Source organism: Rattus norvegicus, chromosome 13, assembly GCF_021556685.1.
Source record: "Rattus norvegicus strain SHRSP/BbbUtx chromosome 13, alternate assembly SHRSP_T2T, whole genome shotgun sequence".
In the NCBI taxonomy this organism is placed as follows: Eukaryota; Metazoa; Chordata; class Mammalia; order Rodentia; family Muridae; genus Rattus; species Rattus norvegicus.
The window spans coordinates 52,749,137-52,770,000 of record NC_141546.1 but is presented as its reverse complement, the minus strand read 5'-3'; the positions used below and the strand labels follow the sequence as shown (position 1 = coordinate 52,770,000).

Genomic DNA, 20,864 nt, shown 5'->3' with positions numbered 1-20,864 from the left:
TCTACAGATTGGTTACGTTTCGGAAGCTATGCTTTGTGCTTCCTGTATTTTCAGGTAATGCTTAGTCGTTCTCAGATTTCACATGGGGTTGAAAACTAGCTTTAGTCTCATAATCAAACTCAAGTTGTTTAACACAGAGAAAGAGTTTATGGAGTGGATAACGTGATTTTCAGATGGTGACCTCAGGCTAAAATCTAAACACAATCCAGGGATACAATCATAATTCTTTCAGTTAGAAAAACATGGCAGAATTCTTTGTCTGGTTCAGAAATTGATGGACTGGATGTCATTTGTACCTCATACTGTTAATTTAATTTATTGGTATGGTTTTGTCCAATTTATATCTGGGAGAAGAGGTTTTTTTTTTTAATTGGACAGAAAAGGTGAGATGTGGGGGTTGCTGATACTAAGGTCTGGTTCCCTTTTTGGTTCTTCATTTAGCCAATAAAGGAGGCCAGAAGCCAATTGCTAGGCAGAAGGAACAGGTGGGACTTCCAGGGCCCAGGAGGAAAAGGAATGCAGGGAAAGAGAGGGGCCTTTTTTGGCCAGGTTTTGAAACGAGAAGCACACAGCAATCATGTAAGATCTCAGGGAAGCTAGAACCTGCAGCCTCTGCCACCCGCGGACTGCCAATGAGGTTGGCCAATGAGGTCGGCTGGGGCTAGCTGATATGAGCCATTATGCTTAAGGAGGAAGGAGAGACTGAGATAATAAATTGTTAAGGGCACACATTTCCAGGTGGGAGGCATTTGAGCCCAACAATTGTGTTAAGGCAAATTCTAAAGTAATGGAGCTGTCTGAGTGGTTTTCATCTGCAGAGCAAAGGTCGGTAGAGAGAGAAGCCAGGTCAGTGCTGGCAGCTTGGTGAAGGTAAGCCGGGAGGAGGAAAAGGGAACCAGTAGCTCCAGGGACGAAACTCCCAGGAAAGGCTGTAGCATGTAACACTTCCCTTCCTCTTTTTCCTTTCTGGGACAGGATCTCACTCTTTAGTAATTTGGTAATTTCCCTGAAGCAGCCTTCCAGATGCTGGGATTAGAGGTATAAAACACACCAGCTCTAACTTTGGTGTGTGTTCTCAGTAAATGCCTCAGATCATAGATAATGCATATGAAACATTTGTAAGACATAGCCATAAGTGAACAATTGCAGACAAATACGATTCATGACCTAGTCGATGATCATTTTCCAGCCTGCCTATATTCTCTGCAATGCTGACCTACAGATTGAGAACTAGAGGGGTTTGGGATTTAGCTCAGTGGTAGAGTGCCTGCCTAGCAAGCGCAAGGCCCTGGGTTCAGTCCTCAGCTCCAAAAAAAAAAAAAAAAAAAAAAAAAAAAAAAAAAAAGAGAGAGAGAGAGAGAGAGAAAGAAAAAGAGAAGTAGAGGGACATCAGCTAGTTCTCCTCTTCCAAAATTCTTCAAAGAGTTAGACAGAACAATTTGCAAATTCATCTGGAATAACAAAAAACCCAGGATAGCTAAAGCTATCTTCAACAATAAAAGGACTTCAGGGGGAATCACTATCCCTGAACTCAAGCAGTATTACAGAGCAATAGTGATAAAAACTGCATGGTATTGGTACAGAGACAGACAGATAGACCAATGGAATAGAATTGAAGACCCAGAAATGAACCCACACACCTATGGTCACTTGATTTTTTACAAAGGAGCCAAAACCATCCAATGGAAAAAAGATAGCATTTTCAGCAAATGGTGCTGGTTCAACTGGAGGTCAACATGTAGAAGAATGCAGATCGATCCATGCTTATCACCCTGTACAAAGCTTAAGTCCAAGTGGATCAAGGACCTCCACATCAAACCAGACACACTCAAACTAATAGAAGAAAAACTAGGGAAGCATCTGGAACACATGGGCACTGGAAAAAATTTCCTGAACAAAACACAAATGGCTTATGCTCTAAGATCAAGAATCGACAAATGGGATCTCATAAAACTGCAAAGCTTCTGTAAGGCAAAGGACACTGTGGTTAGGACAAAACGGCAACCAACAGATTGGGAAAAGATCTTTACCAATCCTACAACAGATAGAGACCTTATATCCAAAATATACAAAGAACTCAAGAAGTTAGACCGCAGGGAAACAAATAACCCTATTAAAAATGGGGTTCAGAGCTAAACAAAGAATTCACAGCTGAGGAATGCCGAATGGCTGAGAAACACCTAAAGAAATGTTCAACATCTTTAGTCATAAGGGAAATGCAAATCAAAACAACCCCGAGATTTCACCTCACACCAGTGAGAATGGCTAAGATCAAAAACTCAGGTGACAGCAGATGCTGGCGAGGATGCGGAGAAAGAGGAACACTCCTCCATTGTTGGTGGGATTGCAGACTGGTACAACCATTCTGGAAATCAGTCTGGAGGTTCCTCAGAAAATTGGACATTGAACTGCCTGAGGATCCAGCTATACCTCTCTTGGGGATATACCCAAAAGATGCCCCAACATATAAAAAAGACATGTGCTCCACTATGTTCATCGCAGCCTTATTTATAATAGCCAGAAGCTGGAAAGAACCCAGATGCCCTTCAACAGAGGAATGGATACAGAAAATGTGGTACATCTACACAATGGAATATTACTCAGCTATCAAAAACAATGAGTTTATGAAATTCGTAGGCAAATGGTTGGAACTGGAAAATATCATCCTGAGTGAGCTAACCCAATCACAGAAAGACATACATGGTATGCACTCATTGATAAGTGGCTATTAGCCCAAATGCTTGAATTACCCTAGATGCCTAGAACAAATGAAACTCAAGACGGATGATCAAAATGTGAATGCTTCACTCCTTCTCTAAAAGGGGAACAAGAATACTCTTGGCAGGGAAGAGAGAGGCAAAGATTAAAACAGAGACTGAAGGAACACCCATTCAGAGCCTGCCCCACATGTGGCCCATACATATACAGCCACCCAATTAGACAAGATGGATGAAGCAAAGAAGTGCAGGCCGACAGGAGCCGGATGTAGATCACTCCTGAGAGACACAGCCAGAATACACCAAATACAGAGGCGAATGCCAGCAGCAAACCACTGAACTGAGAATAGGACCCCCGTAGAAGGAATCAGAGAAAGAACTGGAAGAGCTTGAAGGGGCTCGAGATCCCATATGCACAACAATGCCAAGCAACCAGAGCTTCCAGGGACTAAGCCACTACCTAAAGACTATACATGGACTGACCCTGGACTCTGACCCCATAGGTAGCAATGAATATCCTAGTAAGAGCACCAGTGGAAGGGGAAGCCCTTGGTCCTGCTAGGACTGAACCCCCAGTGAACTAGACTGTTGGGGGGAGGGCGGCAATGGGGGGAGGGTTGGGAGGGGAACACCCATAAGGAAGGGGAGGGGGGGATGTTTGCCCGGAAAACAAAGAATTATTATTAAGTATTAAATAAATTTAAAAAAAAAGTTTATGGAAGGCAAGGCAAGCATGAACTAGTGAAGTCACCTGGGACACCACTTGTTTTAGGTCATGAACATTCCCCTATTCGATTAACACTCTTGGCAGAAGCTTCGCCTCCATTTACTGTGAAAATATGAACCACTCTGGACAACAAAGTAAGTTTCTCTTTGGCTCAGTGACCATGAACCTCGGAGAGAGACTATTCAAATGTATACCCAGTGTGTCCTGCTTAAATGTTAGGTAGGCTGATCCACCCTGAACTGAATTTTCTTGCATTTATAGTCAGACATATATATCTTGAGGTGAAATTGAAAGAGAATCCCCTGTTCCTTTTTAACATATCTGTGTAATTGGAAGTGTATACGATTACTAAGGATGTATGGGAGTGTTTGCAGGAGAAAGGGGGAGGGGTAAATGTTATAATTAAAGTATAATCTCTATATAATAAAATAAACAGAAGCAAAAGTCTGTTGAGCATTATTCGAAGGGACATGCTCAGTAGGAAAAAATGATTATATGACCTAATCTGACAAAACAGAAATGTACACTTTCTGGACCCCTAGTAACCAAACTCTGCCTTCTCTTGAACCCTATAAAGTAAATCCCCAAGCAATAATTGGGACTGTTGAATAGCTTCATTCATGTGACTCACTGCTCCTTTGCAATATTCTGATCTTTCCTAATACTTTGCTTTAAATATAGCTGGCAAAACTGCTTGGACCTTTATTTCAATCCTTTGAAGAAGAGGCCGGGAACCAAGAAATGGCCAGACCTGACCATTAGGAGAACTTAGTGCTGTGCCTTCAGTGACTCAGGAGAAATGGAATTTCTCGGACACAGGACACCCAGAGTGCTTATTACTTGAAAATTAATTTCCTAGTTTTATAGAGGAAAAAATCTCATCCTGTAGATTTCCAATAGTTAGCTTTTTATATATACATCTCAAGTATGTAAGTACTTAGGCATAGAACCCTCCTAGGTAAAATGATTGCTTATGATTTTGAAAGGACCAAGTTCAGACTTGTATATTTACTTAGATAACTTGTAGAGTTATATAGAAGATGATGAGGAAGGATTATTTAATAATATTCTATAAGATAAACAATAATTTTAAGGTGGAATCCAGTCAGCTGTCAAGTGTTTACTGAGTGCTTACTGTGTGCCAAGCAGTGTTGTAAGTACAAAGCGTTGACTAATGAGAAACTCAAGCAAGTTCTCTCTACCCGTTGACCTGGAATATCTTTCAACTGCACATATATTCTTGTAAAAAGAATGTCTCTCCATTGAAAATCCACTTGTGTACTTGTTGTACTTTTAGGACAACATTTAATTGGGGTGGCTTATAGGTTCAGAGGTTCAGTTCATTATCATCAAGGTGGGAACATGGCAGCATCCAGACAGTTATGGTGCAGGAGGAGCTGAGAGTTCTACATCTCATCTGAAGGCTGCTAGTGGAGACTGACTTCCAGGCAGTTAGAGTGAGGGTCATTTGCCCATGACCACAGTGATACACCTACTCCAACAAGGGCACACTTGCTAATAGTGCCACTCCCTGGGCCAAGCATATACAACCCATTACAAGGAGAACACTATACCATCAACATTATGAAAGAAGTCCCAATCCCTGCCAGCGCCCTGTGAGATTCTCTCGTGCTCTCACACTGGGTGTCTCACTGCTTCCACAAAGATCTTTGAGGATTTCTTTTGAGCGTCTCCATTTTCTCAGAGGTGTATCCAACAGCTTATTGAAGTAAACATCCTTTAAAGAATATGTAAATATTTAAAAAGAAAACACAGAAGGCAATTTTTTTAAGCAGAAGTCATCCTTTAATGATCAGTGTAGATAAAGGATCGTGCAGCTGTGTGAACACTTGGGAACATAGGGGAAGGGCATGGGTAGTAAGAGCTAGTATTGAAAACTGAAAAGGGGAAGAAAACTAAAAGTAGATCGAATGTAAGGCAAAGGGCATTTCCTTTATAGAATAAATGATTTAAATCATCTTCATCTGAACCATGACATTTATGCCTTAATTTTGCAGCAGGATCTAATTTTTACAAAATGACTTTGGAGTCTTTCTTCTTTTCAATTTTTAAAACATATTCCCCAACAAAATAAATAATTAAAGTATAGATGAACTGTCAAAAGGGAACATTATTTTAATGCAACATTAACATTTTGGTAATTAACATGGAAGTTATTGCTTTTAGCAGATGTAACAACATTAGACTTGTAAATTTTAATTAAAGTTAATGGTTCATGATAGCTGTAGGGAGTAGGCATCCTCCATGGATACTGAAAGCATGTCTAATGCGATTAGAAATGCTAATTGTAGAAAAAAAGGACAGCACTGGCAATGCATATTCTCCATTTCTTACAAAAATCAGTAACCAGAAAACCCTTCAAATGAGAAAACTACAAGTAAATAGAAGTTTACAGAAGAACTGTTGATAATATTTAAAGGACTTATGCAGAAAGAATAAACTTAATAAATACTTTCCTTTCTCCTGGTAACTATGTAAAATAATCCCAAGAAAAGTAATGAAGATTATCTTAGGGTTCTATGCTTTGATAAAACACCATGACCAACATCAACCTGGGGAGACAAGGCTTACTTCGCCTTAAAATTCTCAGCTCGCATTCTGTCTTAGGGTTTTACTGCTGTCAACAGACACCATGACCAAGGCAACTCTTATAAGAACATTTAATTGGGGCTGCTTACAGGTTCAGAAGTTCAATCTAGTATCATCAAGGCAAGAGCATGGCAGCATCCCGGCAGGCGTGGTGCAGGAGGAGCTGAGAGTTCTACATCTGAAGGCTGCTAGCAGAAGACTGATTATCAGGTAGCTAAGATGAGAGTCTTAAGCCCACTTTTACAATGACACACCTACTCTAAAAAGGCCACACGTCCTAAATAGTGTCACTCCCTGGGCCAAGCATATACAAACCATCACACACTCCATCACTAAGGCAAGTCAAGACAGGAACCTGGAGGCAGAAACTGATCGCAGAGATCATGGAGGGATGCTGCTTACAGGCTTGCTCCTCATGTCTTGTTCAGCATGCTTTCTCAGAACACGCAAAACCATCTCCCTAGGGGTGTTACTGCTCTTAGTAAGCAAACACTAACCCATATCAATCATCACTCAGGAAAAAAAAAGGTGCAGCACAGTCTTGCTCGTAGGCTAATTTAGAGAAGGCATTTTCTCAATTGAAGCCCTTGCTTCAAAAATGACTCTTGCTTGAGTTAAGTTAACATAAAACAACCAGCAATGGAGGTGTTTAGTAATTTTAAGATGGGAGTGAGTGCTTAATCTTTATTTTTCTTCGAATTTTCTGGTGTGGAGTTTCTTTTCTAAACTTTTCATTTTGCTCCATCCACTTAGGCCATAAAATAAGAGTTGGTCATTGTGTGTAGTAAAGAACATTTTTTTTAAAATCATTTCTTTTATTTTTCAGATTGTAACCCAATTAAATCATTTCCCCTTCCCTTCCTCCAACTCCTTCTGTATATTTCTTCTTGCTCTTGTTCAAATACATGACTATTCTGTCAATTATTGTTACATGCCCATATATGTATATAGATAATACATTCCTAAATACGACCTGCTCAGTCTGCATGATCTTACTTGTATGCCTGTGATTTCAGGGCTGACCATTCCAGGATTTGATAATCAGCTGGTGTGCTCTTCCCTGTGTAGGACTGTGTCTCCCACTCCCAGCATTCTTTAGGTGCCTGTGGTCCTTTGTGTAGGGTTGAAGACTCATGTTCTTTCCCCAGTCCTCTCTGGCATGTCTATTGTTGTTGCCCTTGCTCATCTCATGTTTAGGCAGTCATGTGGGTGAGACTTTATGGGTGTAGCTTCTGATATTCTTAGGAGACCCAGTTTCAGAGAAAACGCCCTGATCTTTTGGCCTTTACAATCTTTCTACCCTTTCTTCTTCAATGTTCTCTGAGCCTTAGATGTGGAAGTTGTTTTGTAGATGTATTTATTAGGGCTGGACTCCACAACTCTGCATTTTGATTGGTTGTGGTTTTCAGCAGTCGTCTCGATCTGTCCCAAAGAAGTTTCCTTGATGAGAGATGAAAAATGCATGGTACAATCCACAGTAAGATTGTAATACATTCTCGTTAAAATGGGATTTGACAAAAGTAAGGATTCAATAAGCATTAGTTGAATGAACTTAATTTTCTGAAATTAGCATAAAGTTAAAATGAACATGAATGTAAATTTAACATTATGGTATAATTTTGTTTATTATTATTATATGACACACATTATATTTTGCATGTGAGTAGTATCAGTTTGAGATTTTGTCCCTTACTACAACCTTAAATCCCCAGAATCAACAGCACATGGAAAGTTAATGTTTCCATCAAATAAATCTTCTTTTGAGGACAAATTGAACTCTGCCAATAATAACTTGTGTCCTGCCTCTACTCAGTGCTGAGTTAAAAAAAATGCAAATGTTCAGTGAGAGTACAAAATACAGAAGGCTCAAGCAGGAGGAACTTTAAATATCAGAGCTTTGGATGCTAGCACTAAACTAATTCCACGTGGTGATGGGCAAGCACTCCTTTCACTGGCAAACTTCTTGATTGTAAAGGTTGGGCTGGTTGATGTTTGAACTTTTCTCACTTGCTCCTAATCGTGGTGTGGTAGGGTCTGCAGAACTCAGAGATTAAGAGACCATTTTAAGTCCTTTTAACACTCAATTCTTGGCTCAGGTTCCAGCCTACATGTAGACAAGCTAATTTGTGGGGAGTAGTGAAAAGTAGTAGCCCCCAAGGTTTACTGTGTATTAAAAAACCTAATGGAATGTCGAGAATAAAACCTTGCTTTCCAATTGGTTACTGCAGCAAGCTTTCTAATTGGCCAGTCTTCAGACGATTTCTTAAAATATGATGAGAATTTCAAACTGTACAGACCCCGTTGGCAAGTGACCATCACCATCTCATATTTCAACACATAAAATGTTGACTACGTAATGTTTTTACTATGAATTTGAAGTCACTTTAAGTAATAATACTGACCCCTAGGTCAGGTATTTTCTAAGGATTTGTAACTGGTGGGGTTGAGAGTTCAAATCTCATAAAACAATCATTAAGATGATTTTATGATTTTGTAATTTAGAAAGGTCAGTCAGAGAACCTAGGCAGTTCTATGCTTTTGTTTATTTCTAACACAGAGAATGAACTTATGTCTCATTTAATGTCACACTTGTCGTTTTGTAGATCACAGACTCTTAATGCCATTAGAGGTAGAAATATCCACCATACACCAAAAAAAGTAAAGTTCAGAAGCAAAGGAGGTAAATGATAAATTTACTGGTGAGTGGGGATTTTAATTTGAAAAGGGATCTGCTGCCCAATATAATGTAAGTGTAGTCATTTTTCCACCCACCAATTTTTAGGTCTTTCCAAGCTTTAAAAGGAATATATAACTATATATCAGCCTGCCAAATTGGTTTCACTCTACTGTTGTCAATTTGACTAATGAAAATATATATGCTCCAGACAGCCAAGTAATATTTTAATATGCATTTCCTATACAAAGATTATGCTTTAAAAATTCTTTATCTGAAGTTTTAATGCAGCCAATGTAGTCTTTATGACGACCTTCTCTCCTCATCCACATCTAGCGCTCTTTTCCAGCTGGCACTCTTTAGTGGTTCTCCAGTTCTCCGTGCATTGAGATTAGAGAGGAGAGGCTTGGGGATGGTTCCTGATGGGATGTGTACATGGCCATCTCAGAGCCTCACTCCAGGCCTTCCATGCTGCATTTGCACTCCATTGGTTCTGTCCAATATCATCGTGAAAGACTTAGAAGTTCTCTCCTCAAATTGCCAAGAAGGAAGTAGGAGCAAGACTATGCTCGAGGACATGGGTCTTCCTGATGGTCCCCACTGTATCCCAGAAGGCCACATAGTGCTCTGAACCCAAGGAACACATTGTCTCTCCACCTCCTCCTCACATCCCTCTTATTTCTCCATCTTCAGGCTTCTACCCTTAACTTAGGAAAGATGTTTACAGTTTTGGGGGCAATACATCACTCTCCACTTTACAATTTTCTTATATAATTTTTTCTATTTAAAACTTTAAAAATTATCAGACATGAGTGTTAAATTTATATTATTTACATTCCTTGTTCTCTCAACTCTCCCTGTCCTTGCTCTTTCTCTCAAATTCATGACCTCTTCTTAATTTCTGTTGCATATAAACACAGGTACATACAAGATATAATTATCTGTAAGGCGTTAATCACTCTGCTCTTGAATCAGAAAATCCATATTTCCCATCTATTGTAACTGGCACAGATTTCAAAGACCTACTTTTGGCATGAAAATCCTGAGTATGAGGCTTTTGGCTGCTTGTTTGCTGTTTATTCTTACCTTTCATCTATCCTCAGTCAAAGGTGGCTTGCCTCAAGCCAGAGAAAGTCACCATATAATGAGGGCCAAAAATAAGATAGCTCTTTTTTTTTTAATCTATTTACAGTATTGTGCTGCTATCCTTCAAACATCACTTTGCTTAAATGTTCTGTTCAAGATGATTGTATTTTTAGATTGAACTACTGGTCATGTAAGAGTTATTTTATTACTTTAGTCGTATGTCTATGTATGGACACATGCATGTGAGTGCTAATGCCCACACAGGCTGGAGGCTTCAGGTGTCCTGGAGCTGTAGTTACAGCAGTCTGCGAGCCCCCTGATGCATTCATTGTCTACGAATGCAGTGCAAATGAAGAGATGCCGCTCAGTTAGCTCTCCCGCCCTGGACTACAGTTACAACTTGCTGATATCAGAATGGTCTTGTTAAGGTCTCTCATCCTTTCTTACTTTCTTTTCTTGATTTAAATTTTGAGATATGTAGAGAGGAGTTCATGCAATCGCCTGTTGAGTGATTAAGTATTAATCCATTCAAACTTATCAAATACAGTAATTCTTAAATTACGACGGACAAAAAAAGGCACAAAATATTCCTCTAAAAGATAGTTAGTACACGCATCATCAATAAGATTCTCTTCTACTAGGAAGGTTTTGGGTGTGTTTTGATCAGAGTTAGAAGGATTTTTGGGTTACTTAGCCATTTGCCTCAGTTTAGAAAAGCGCCATTGTGGTTTTTCATGAATAGTTATAGTCACAGAGTTTCTAAAAAGGCTCTATCCTTTACAGATGCGGAATCTCACACCTCACACATAGAGTACTGACCACTTTACACCTGTCTTGTCAGTAGTATGGGCTATCTCTATCCTGGGAAGTCTAAATGAAAGACTCATTTACCTAAAGTACAACCTAGTTTTACTTGGTCACTTATCCCTCCTTTTTTTTTTTTTGGTTCTTTTTTTCGGAGCTGGGGACCGAACCCAGGGCCTTGCGCTTCCTAGGCAAGCGCTCTACCACTGAGCTAAATCCCAAACCCCCACTTATCCCTCTTATCTGACAAAAATTCTATAGAACAAAGCAAACAAACAACAAACAAACAAACATTAGTGTGGGAACAGGGTATTCAGTGATGCACATATGTGTCAGTATCAGAAAGGGTTTAACAGCATAGCTTTCAACAATATGCCAAAAGCTATTTATAAAGACAATCAGCAAAGCTTTTGCTTTTCTTCCCTTCTTCTTCCAGACAGGCAAAGCTTGAAATTAGCAACTAGAATGTTCTAGGTAGGTGGAAACTCATGAAAGTGAACGGAAGACCAACCTTTACTCCAAAATATTGGTGTTACCTAATACAGCATTCTCCTAACTCAACTTCTCCTTGGCAATACTCTTCTATAGTGTTGCCTTTACTGAACACCACACACACACACACACACACACACACACACATACACACACATACACACACATACACACACATACACACACATACACACACATACACACACATACACACACATATACACACATACACACACATACACACATACATACATACACACACATACACAACACATACATACATACACACATACACACACATATACACACATATACACACATACACACACATACACACATACACACACACATACACACATACATACACACATACATACACACATACACATACACACACATACACACACATCACACATATACACACACATACACACATACACACACATACACACACATCACACATATACACACACATACACACACATATACACACACATACACAATACACACATATACACACACATACACATACACACACATTCACACACATACACACACATACACACACATACACACACATACACACATACACAACACATACACACACATACACAACACATACACACATACACACATACACACACATATACACACATACACACACATTCACACACATACACACATATACACACATACACACACATACACAACACATACACACATACACACACATATACACACATATACACACATACACACACATACACACATACATACATACACACATACACACACATATACACACATCACCCATATACACACATACACACACATATACACACATACACACACATACACACATATGCACATACATACACACATACACATACATATACACACAGAGACACACAGATACACACACACACACACACACACACACACACACACACACACCCCTATTTCTAGTTAAACTTACTGTGGATCATCATTATTTTGGATAGAGTTGTTGCACTAAACCAAGCAGATCAAACCAACATGGAGCTACTCATTTTAAGATCCAAATCTACAAGCCAAAGCTGTTATTTATGTATATATACTGCTCCCCCTTAAAAAATCAAGAGAGAGGATGGTCAATGATGGCCTCTGGATGAGATTTTGTTCCACAATTTTCATCTTTTCTGAGCTCCTTTTCTCGATGGTTCAATTGTGTCTGCTTTTTACCATCTTTTTTTTTCTTTTTCTTTTTTTTTTTTTTTTCAGAGCTGGGGACCGAACCCAGGGCCTTGTGCTTGCTAGGCAAGCGCTCTACCACTGAGCTAAATCCCCAACCCCGTGTCTGCTTTTTAAAAATTATCTTTTTATTTTTTAAAAAATGATTGGTTATTTTATTTCTTTACATTTCAAATGTTATCCCCCTTCCTGGTTTCCCCTCCAAAAATCCCCTATCCTATCCCCCATCCCCCTGCTTTTATGAGGGTACTCCCTCCACCCACCCACCTACTCCTCCCTCACTGCCCCAGCAGTCCCCTAGCTGGGGCATCGAGCCTTCACAGGATAAAGGGCCTCCCCTACCACTAATGACAGATAAGACCATCCTCTGCTACATTTGTGGATGGAGTCATGGGTCACTCCATGTGTACTCTTTGGTTTAGTCTTCAGGAGCTCTGGGCGGGGGTGGGGGGGTCTGCTTGGTTGATATTGTTGTTCTTCCTATGGGGTTGCAAACTCCTTCAGCTCCTTTCTCTAACTCCTTCAATTTACAATCCAGTCATTATCCCCTTTCCATTGCATCCTCTGACAGTTCCTCATCCTATTCTTCCTTGCCCGTCTCTACTCCACCCCTCCCCAACCCTACCCCTAACTAACCCCACGCCATATCCCCCACCCCACCCTACCAGGTTTTCCCACTCCTCGGAGCCTCAAGTCTCTCCAGGGATAAGTGTGTCTTCTCTCACTGAGGCCAGACCAGGCCGTCCTCTGCTGTATATGTGTCTGGGGCTCAGAACAGTTAGTGTATGCTGTGTGGTTGGTGGCTCAGTGTCTGAGAGATCTCGGGGGTCCAGGTTAGTTGACCAGGTTCTGGTCCTCCTATGGGGTCACCCTCCTCATCAACTCCTTCCAACCTTTCCCTGATTCAACCACAGGGGTCACTGACTTTTGTCCTTTGGTTGGGTGTTCATCTGCTTGTTTTTAAAACACAGTATATCTGCCCATTTTCTCAACCCAGTTACAGCGTCCTTTTACAGCTTGCCACTGTACGTTGGAATTTGCTAGGCTTTCCTTGCTTACCCATCTCCTATCCACCCTTGGTCTCTTTCAATCTATTTCCTCACAACTATCTAGAGTTATCCTTTAGAACATTAAATTTAGCTCATAGACTGTTAGCAGTGTGAGGTACCTAGTGGTCATGAAAATAGTTTTCCTTTATTCCAAAAGAGAAAGTAAGTCATTGGAAGGTATGGGCGTAGGGAAGCCCCATACAGAGACTCACCTTTCCAAATGTCCCCGGTGCTGGGTGAAAAGTGGATTGCGAGGAAGTACCAGCCAATCAGAGGGACTAATGAGGAGGCCTCAGTGGGTGACAGGCAATGAGCGTAGGCTGAGGAAATATCAGTAATTAGGACTGGGTAAATTCTAGAAATAGGTTTAACTGATGGTACTGGCTGACTGATTAGAGGAAGGAAGCAAAGGAAAGACAATAATTAAGGCATGGGAGAAGGGCGAGGAAGCCTCTAGAAGTCTCTTCCAGGCTTGTGATGCTTCCAATGCATATGAATAGGCACTGATATGAATAATTCTGGAGCCTGGTAAAAGAATAAAAGCTAATGAAATATACTTGGAATTCAGTGTAAAATTATATTTACTGTCCTGGATACAGAGAAACACAGCTGCAGAAACGAGTCAGCCTAAAGCTGCTGCCTCTAGAGACTGAGTCATGGAGAAAGAGCCCTCAAAGTAGGCTAAGAAGGAGCTGTGAGAGAGGAAGCAAAAATCCAGGAGGGAGATGACTTGTGCCAGCCAAGCAGTGAGTGTTGCACGAAGGTGCCAGTAGGAAAGTTAGCGCAGGAAAATATCTGCTGGACGTGGTGGCATGAGGCTAGAGGTCGTTTTGATATGTTAGTGTTATTTCTTGCTATCGCCATGGTCTCTCCAGGCATTAGTCTCTAGCCTTCTTCTCATTGCAATTTTGGAAACACCCTTTGGTCTCTCCCCTCAAGTCGTCCTGTACAAATCTAAAGTAACCCTGGCTTCACGACCATATACATATGTGAAGTGATGTGACCAGGATCACTGTCTGCAGAGAGCCCAGCCCCGCTGGAATTCTGCCTCTTGCTTATTTGGTCACACAGTGTCTCTTTCCCCAGGTTCCTTCATTTGTAAAATGGAGACAATAAACACACCTTCCCACCAAAATCTTTGACGGATTCTTCTTTTCTTTTTTCTTTTTGTATTAGCTGATGAGTTCCTTTCCTGTTTCCAGGAGAAAATGCCATGGCCAAAGCCATGAAAGTGTTTATTGGGGATTTACAGGTTCAATGGTAAGTCAATGACCCATGTCGGGCATCACGCAACAAAAAGATAAGCAGGTAGTCCTAACGCTGGGGAAGTAGCTAAGAGCTGATAAATTTAACTTCAAGTAAGAGGGGCAAAGAGATAGATAGATAGATAGATAGATAGATAGATAGATAGATAGATAGATAGATGATAGATAGATGATAGATAGATGGTAGATAGATAGATAGATAGATAATAGATAGATGATAGATAGATGATAGAGAGATAGATGGATAGATAGATGATAGATAGATAGATGGTAGATAGATAGATAGATGGATAGATAGATGATAGATAGATAGATGATAGACAGATAGATAATAGATAGATGATAGATAGATGATAGATAGATAGATAGATAGATAGATAGATAGATAGATAGATAGATAGATTAGATAGATATAGGGGGACCGAAAGAGACAAAATCAGAGTCAGAAGAGGTGAAAGAAATAGAGGGAGAGAGACAGAAAGGGAGGCATTCACACACACACACATACACACACACATACACACACACACAGAGAGAGAGAGAGAGAGAGAGAGAGACAGATAGACAGACAGAGACAAAGACAGAGACAGAGATGGGGGACAAGGGCAGAGGAGGGTGACTCTAGGACTGTAATATCATGGATTTTTGAACTCCCAAGTCTACCTCCCAGTGATATACCTCCACCAGTAAGACCGTGCCTATTCTACCCAAATAGTTACACCAACTGCGGATTACATATCCAAATAAATAAACCAATGGCAGCCATTCCCATCTGAACACCGCAGCTGGCATTTTAAGAGATGAATTTAGAAAGTCTGTTGCAATTGGAAGAAACTTAGGATGAGCTACTGAGATCCACATAATGTATTAAAATTGTCTCTATGTTATCAATATCTGGTTAAAATATAGCAAATGCTATTGACATACATGTGTACATTTTTGTTTACTATACAAACATTGAGTATAATTTGAGAGTTGTATAACGAGTGTGCATATATCTATCATGAATATTATGTCCACATTAACCCCATTAACAACTCACAACACATCCTGTATTATTCTGAAGCAAATTTTAAACATCAAATCACTTGGGTTAAAAAACAAAACAAAACAAAACAAAACAAAACACCAAGGAGTCATGTTCTTAAGAACAAGAATGGCAGGATATCAGAAAACAGATGCTAAAAGATAACTAAATAATGACTTTAAAATGAAAAGGAAGATTATTTGTAATTTACATTCTTTCTCCAAAATTAAAATTAAACAAAGAGCAAAACAGGTGAGGGAGGCCCTTTAGCTTTCAGAAAAAAAAAAGCTTTTTAATTTCCCTTCTTAAGAAGTGTTTTAGTACATACTCTTGAATATTAAACAAAATCAGAAAGGGGCAAGGAATGCAGGCGTCAATGGCTGTACCAAACTGGAAGGAAAATGAGGAGTAAGGGAGAGGTAGGCTCAGTCCTCTGTCAGTCCTGGGCACAGCCAACGAGACTGGGTTCCTCGGAAAACAAAGTCTGGGAACTGACCATAGTCCTGTCCTTGAAGTGATCTTTAGGACTTACTGGGGCCTGTGCAATGGCTCAGTAGGAAATGTCCTTGGTGCCAAGGCTGAGTTAATCCCCAGAAGCCAGTGTGGAGGAAGACAAGTGACTTCTGAAAGCTGTACTCTGCCACGCCTACGGCATTCGGGCAAGCGCACATGCAGGAGATAATAAAAGAAACAGTTGACAGTACAAAAGACGCCAAGGAGCTTCTGGATAATCCAGGTCCATGCGGTATGTAGGACAGTTTTGTAACACTGATTTGTTTTGAAATAACAAATTATAGTTAAAGTACGCTTGCATCTTCCCCCTCTGGAATTAATTTATAGATAAAACAAAGAAGACTTGGTTCTGATTATGGATCCAAATATAAATGTCATTTTGTGGTTTTGTTTAGAGGTAAAATCCTTTGGAAACAATTACCTCATGAGGGTAGAGCCTTCCTAAATGGGAGTAGTGCCCATACAGAATGCAGAAAGTCTGTACTTTACAATTTGAAAAAAATAATGCCTCTCAGAATTGGCCCATGCTGGTAATGGGATCTCAAAATCCCCCCAGGCTTCACAACTGTGAAAAGAAATTCCTCATTTGACATCCATTTCTCTGTCACAGCAGCCTGAGCTTAGATGGAAATCAGTCTTGATTCTCCAAAACTTCAAGTTTTGATAGTTGATTGTACAATGGTGTGTGTGTGTGTGTGTGTGTGTGTGTGTGTGTGTGTGTGTGAAACTGATGGTAAGACAAGCTCGTCACCATTCCCACCAGACAAAACAAGGAATGAAAGCATACTGCTGTGTTCTCAACTGGTCCTCCAAGATTCCTAAGTCAGAGATGTAAGCTGGGTGTGGTGGTGCACATCTTTAATCCCAGCGCTCTAGAGGCAGAGGCAGGTGGATCTCTGTGAATCTGAGGTCAGCCTGGTCTACATAGTGAGTTATATACTAGCTAGGGTTACATAGTGAGAGCCAAAAAGAAGGCAAACAAAGTAAAATCTAGTTCCTAGGGCAGCAACTTGGAGTTTTTGAGGGTGCCTACATGGTGAAGGCTCTGGCTTCATGAATGATTAATATCACTATTAAAGGGACTTTGGGGAGTAGGCTCCTTGCCTTCTGTACAAAGTTCTTCATCTCTGGAGTGTACACCAGACCTTGAACCTGAGGCCAACTTACTGGTACTTTAATGGTTTCTCCCTTTGCAGAGCGGTGAGGGACAAATGTGTATTCCTGATGAGTCAGCCAGGATGCAGCAACACAAAGTGCATTAGGCAAGATGCAGATACTGTTTCTAGCTGCCAGCACCCATCAAGGATAATATATGCAAGCCATGGAAGATAAGTTTGACTTTAAGAAGCAGAAAGGAGATGGGTAAAATTATACTGGAAAGCTAATGATAAGATTTTAGTCTTGGGAATTCTAAATATGTGGGGGGCACTGAATCCTGTTCCTAAGAGACATATCCAAAGGCATGTTGCAGAACAGGTCTGATTAAAAATTCTTGATGCTGTGTCCTGAGCACTGGAGCAAAGGGCTTCTGCTCCCCAACTGACTCCACATCTGTGCCAGGAACCACATCTGATGACACTAGGGAACTGTCAGGCCCACTCTCTCCCACCTGCCTGGCAGATCACCTCAGCTTATCACCAGTTGGTGAGATTTGAGGAGGTGAGTCTGATCCCCAGAAAGTAGGTCACATATCTATGTTGTAGTTGCAAGGAAAATGAGCCTTGGAGTGTGTCTCTCACATTGGGAAGGAGTGAGTCATGACATTGGTTTCTTTCCCAGATGTGTGATTCAATGGGACAAGCGCTTATACGTTGGTAGAACAATATTGAGAATATGATGAAATGATTGCATTGATACCACATTGATACGTTTGTTTTTAAACATCTTGAATTCGATTCATTAGGAATTTGTTTGGTTCTGTTTTCAAAGTACTATATCATACAGAAAATGAGTCTCTCTCAGTGGCTGTGCCATTGCCTCCACAACATTCTAACTATTGCAGTCATCCCTAAATTACAGCAATCACTTCCCAGTTGACCTTGCTGCTTAATACCTTGTCCATGTCGCAGAAGAGTTAAACTCAACAGCTGGTGAGAGCATTTCAAGCTGTAGGAAAAATCCTATCATGTCTCTACTTAGAGTCATGCCTAGACTTCACAGATGACTCAGAGTAAAGTCAGAGGCCTTCCAAGGGCCTTACTGATATACCATTATTGTCTCCTGTGACCTCATTTTTTCCTCCTCCTTCTCCTCCTTTGCTCCCTCTTCTTCCTCCTCTTCCTCCCCTTCTTCATCTTCCTCCTCCTCTTATCTTCCTCCTCCTCTTCATCTTCCTCCTCCTCATCCTCTTTATCTTTCTCTTCTTCCTCCTCTTCCTCCCTTTCTTCCTCTTCCTTCTCCTCCTAGTCTTATCCATTGTTCTTACCGTGGCCTCTTGTTCATTGTTCATGGGCATCTGACTCCTGCTCTTGCCTCCATCCCTTAGCAGTACTCATTTGTCTTGTGGAAGACATAGCCAACTCTATCATATCTTCAAAAGCCTCTGTTTTATACCTCTCTGCCCCATGCTATCTCTGTCATAGTTTCCTATAGTTTTCTAATAATCTTGTAACTGCTATATGTAGGACTATAGATAATCCACTTAATTATGCTATTTTATCATAACTGAGAGAAAAAAATTGGCTAGCATAGAGTATATGACAGGTATGGCCACGGAAGAATATGTTCTGAACTTTATACTATATACATGTTAATACTCTCATGTGTAACTGAAACTTGATTTATGACTCCAGATTTATGGGTTATGAATCGAGAAATAGATCTCAGTTGTTTCTCTGAAATTCACAAGCTTATCAAATCTATGATGCAGAGTGCCATTTTGGCAATAAACGTGTAGCAATGCTATTTCTGCCTTACCATGATGAAGCACATTGCTCAAATTACCCTCTGATGACTTGTAAACTCTTTCTCTGACCTGGTTATAATCCACGACTCAGTGACAGTGGTGACTGCCAGCTGACTGACCGGTGAAACATTCCTGTAGATGTGTTGTCTTCCTAGTTAATAAACTGTATTGCCTCCTGCCTCAGGGGAGCAAGTGCAACGAGCCCCACCACCCCACCATGACCCCACCCCACCATGATGCTGTCATTTGGATGGATGGATTTAGGACAAAGATACCTTAGTTAAAACCAGAACATATCATAGCCAATGTTGCTAAGAACTAAACTAGCATTTGCTCCTGTAACCATTTTTATTAACTGTAAGTCTAGAAAATATCAAAAGAAAAACCTTAGTAGGTTACCTACTTATTTACAGTATGTTTTTAGTATACGTTCTTAGAGAGGCTGCCTGTGTTTCAAGGTGTCAGTCAAATACAGAGTTTACATGAACACAAAAGAGCACAGGAGGCTTCTAGACTCTGGGAATTATGATTTTGGCTTCAAATTTATTAAAGTTATAGAACAACAATCAAATTATAATTTTTCTTTTGAAGGGACCCTTAATGCTCAATAATTATGTTAGCATGACCCTTAAAAGTTTTAAGAACTTTATTTAACTTTTCTTCCTCAATTGTATAGTGCAAACCTTATCGTTTAAACTCTTCTTATTGAGATGCTTGTAAGGACTCTGTAGACAATGTGCTCTTAAAATGCTTTCTGTTCTAAGCACTTCACTTCCTTGGGAAGCAGGCAAGACAGTCGTGTGTGTGTGTGTGTGTGTGTGTGTGTGTGTGTGTGTGTGTGTGTGTGTGTGTGTGTGCGCGCGCGCGCACACACGCGCGCGCACACACACACGACTCATGGATTGGCATCCTGTACATCTGTAAATCAAATTCAGCTTTCAACTTGATTGAGATACAGAGTTCCTCTGCCATTTCATCTGCTTCTCTTTTCTGCTCCCCTTCCTCTCTTCTCTTTTCTTGCCCCCCACCCCTTCTTTGGAGGAGCCAATGTCTAGTTAAAAATTAGTGGGAAAAAAAATCAAGGAGAATATTTTTGTTTCCCCCTAACACCAAATCCGTCTCATTGAAAAGCAAATCACAAGGGTGATGCAGAACTTGTAGCTAGAAACTTTGACATATTTAAAGGCCCCAAATGGTTCAGCCACCCTTGGTCATGCGTTGACTATGGTATATTATCTCTGGCTGTGCGGTAAAATATGAAATTATCATCTTAATAATTACTTCAGAATTTTCTTGTATTCGGTTTTCGTTAGTGAATTGAGGTGCTTGTTGACTGACTGAAAGAAAGAAAAGGAGAAGAAATACCTGCTAAGGCTTTCCTTTTTCCTGCCTGTCTTTATCTTGGGGTGTGAAAGCTGCTTCAGAAATTTAAGATGGGCTTCCTTGTTTCTTGGTGGTTAATGGGATTGTTCTAAAATATGAACTGTCATTGAAGGAGAATGGATCTGTTGGTGAGCCTTCCCTCCCTCATTCAAACGTGCTAAAATAGGTTTGCAGTGTGATAAAAATGCTAACTTAGTCTGATCCGTTCTCCATATATCATGCACCACACTTATTTCAGTGTATACACTATTATTATTTCTGAATTGAAAATTAAAATACTGAATTGTTTAGATCTAATTATTTGATGGACTGAATTGGTAGATGAAGCCTTTGTTTCTTTGTTGTTATTTTTCTCTAAAGTCTTCTTCCCAGCCATGAAATC

General features: G+C 40.3%; 1 long non-coding RNA gene across 3 annotated transcripts in view; it reads left to right on the top strand.

The window, feature by feature from the left end:
* Positions 1 to 20,864, top strand: part of LOC120096260 (uncharacterized) — a 40,860-nt gene that overhangs the window by 3,431 nt on the left and 16,565 nt on the right. Inside the window, exons 2-3 of one of the 3 annotated variants that reach the window (XR_015635993.1) lie at positions 1 to 54; positions 6,146 to 6,264. The exon at positions 1 to 54 is cut by the window's left edge and continues 65 nt beyond it. This is a non-coding gene — a long non-coding RNA (uncharacterized LOC120096260). Of the gene's footprint in view, positions 55 to 6,145; positions 6,265 to 14,565; positions 14,650 to 20,864 lie in introns of all 3 variants that reach the window. The other 2 variants (XR_015635995.1, XR_015635994.1) reach the window with 2 other exon arrangements.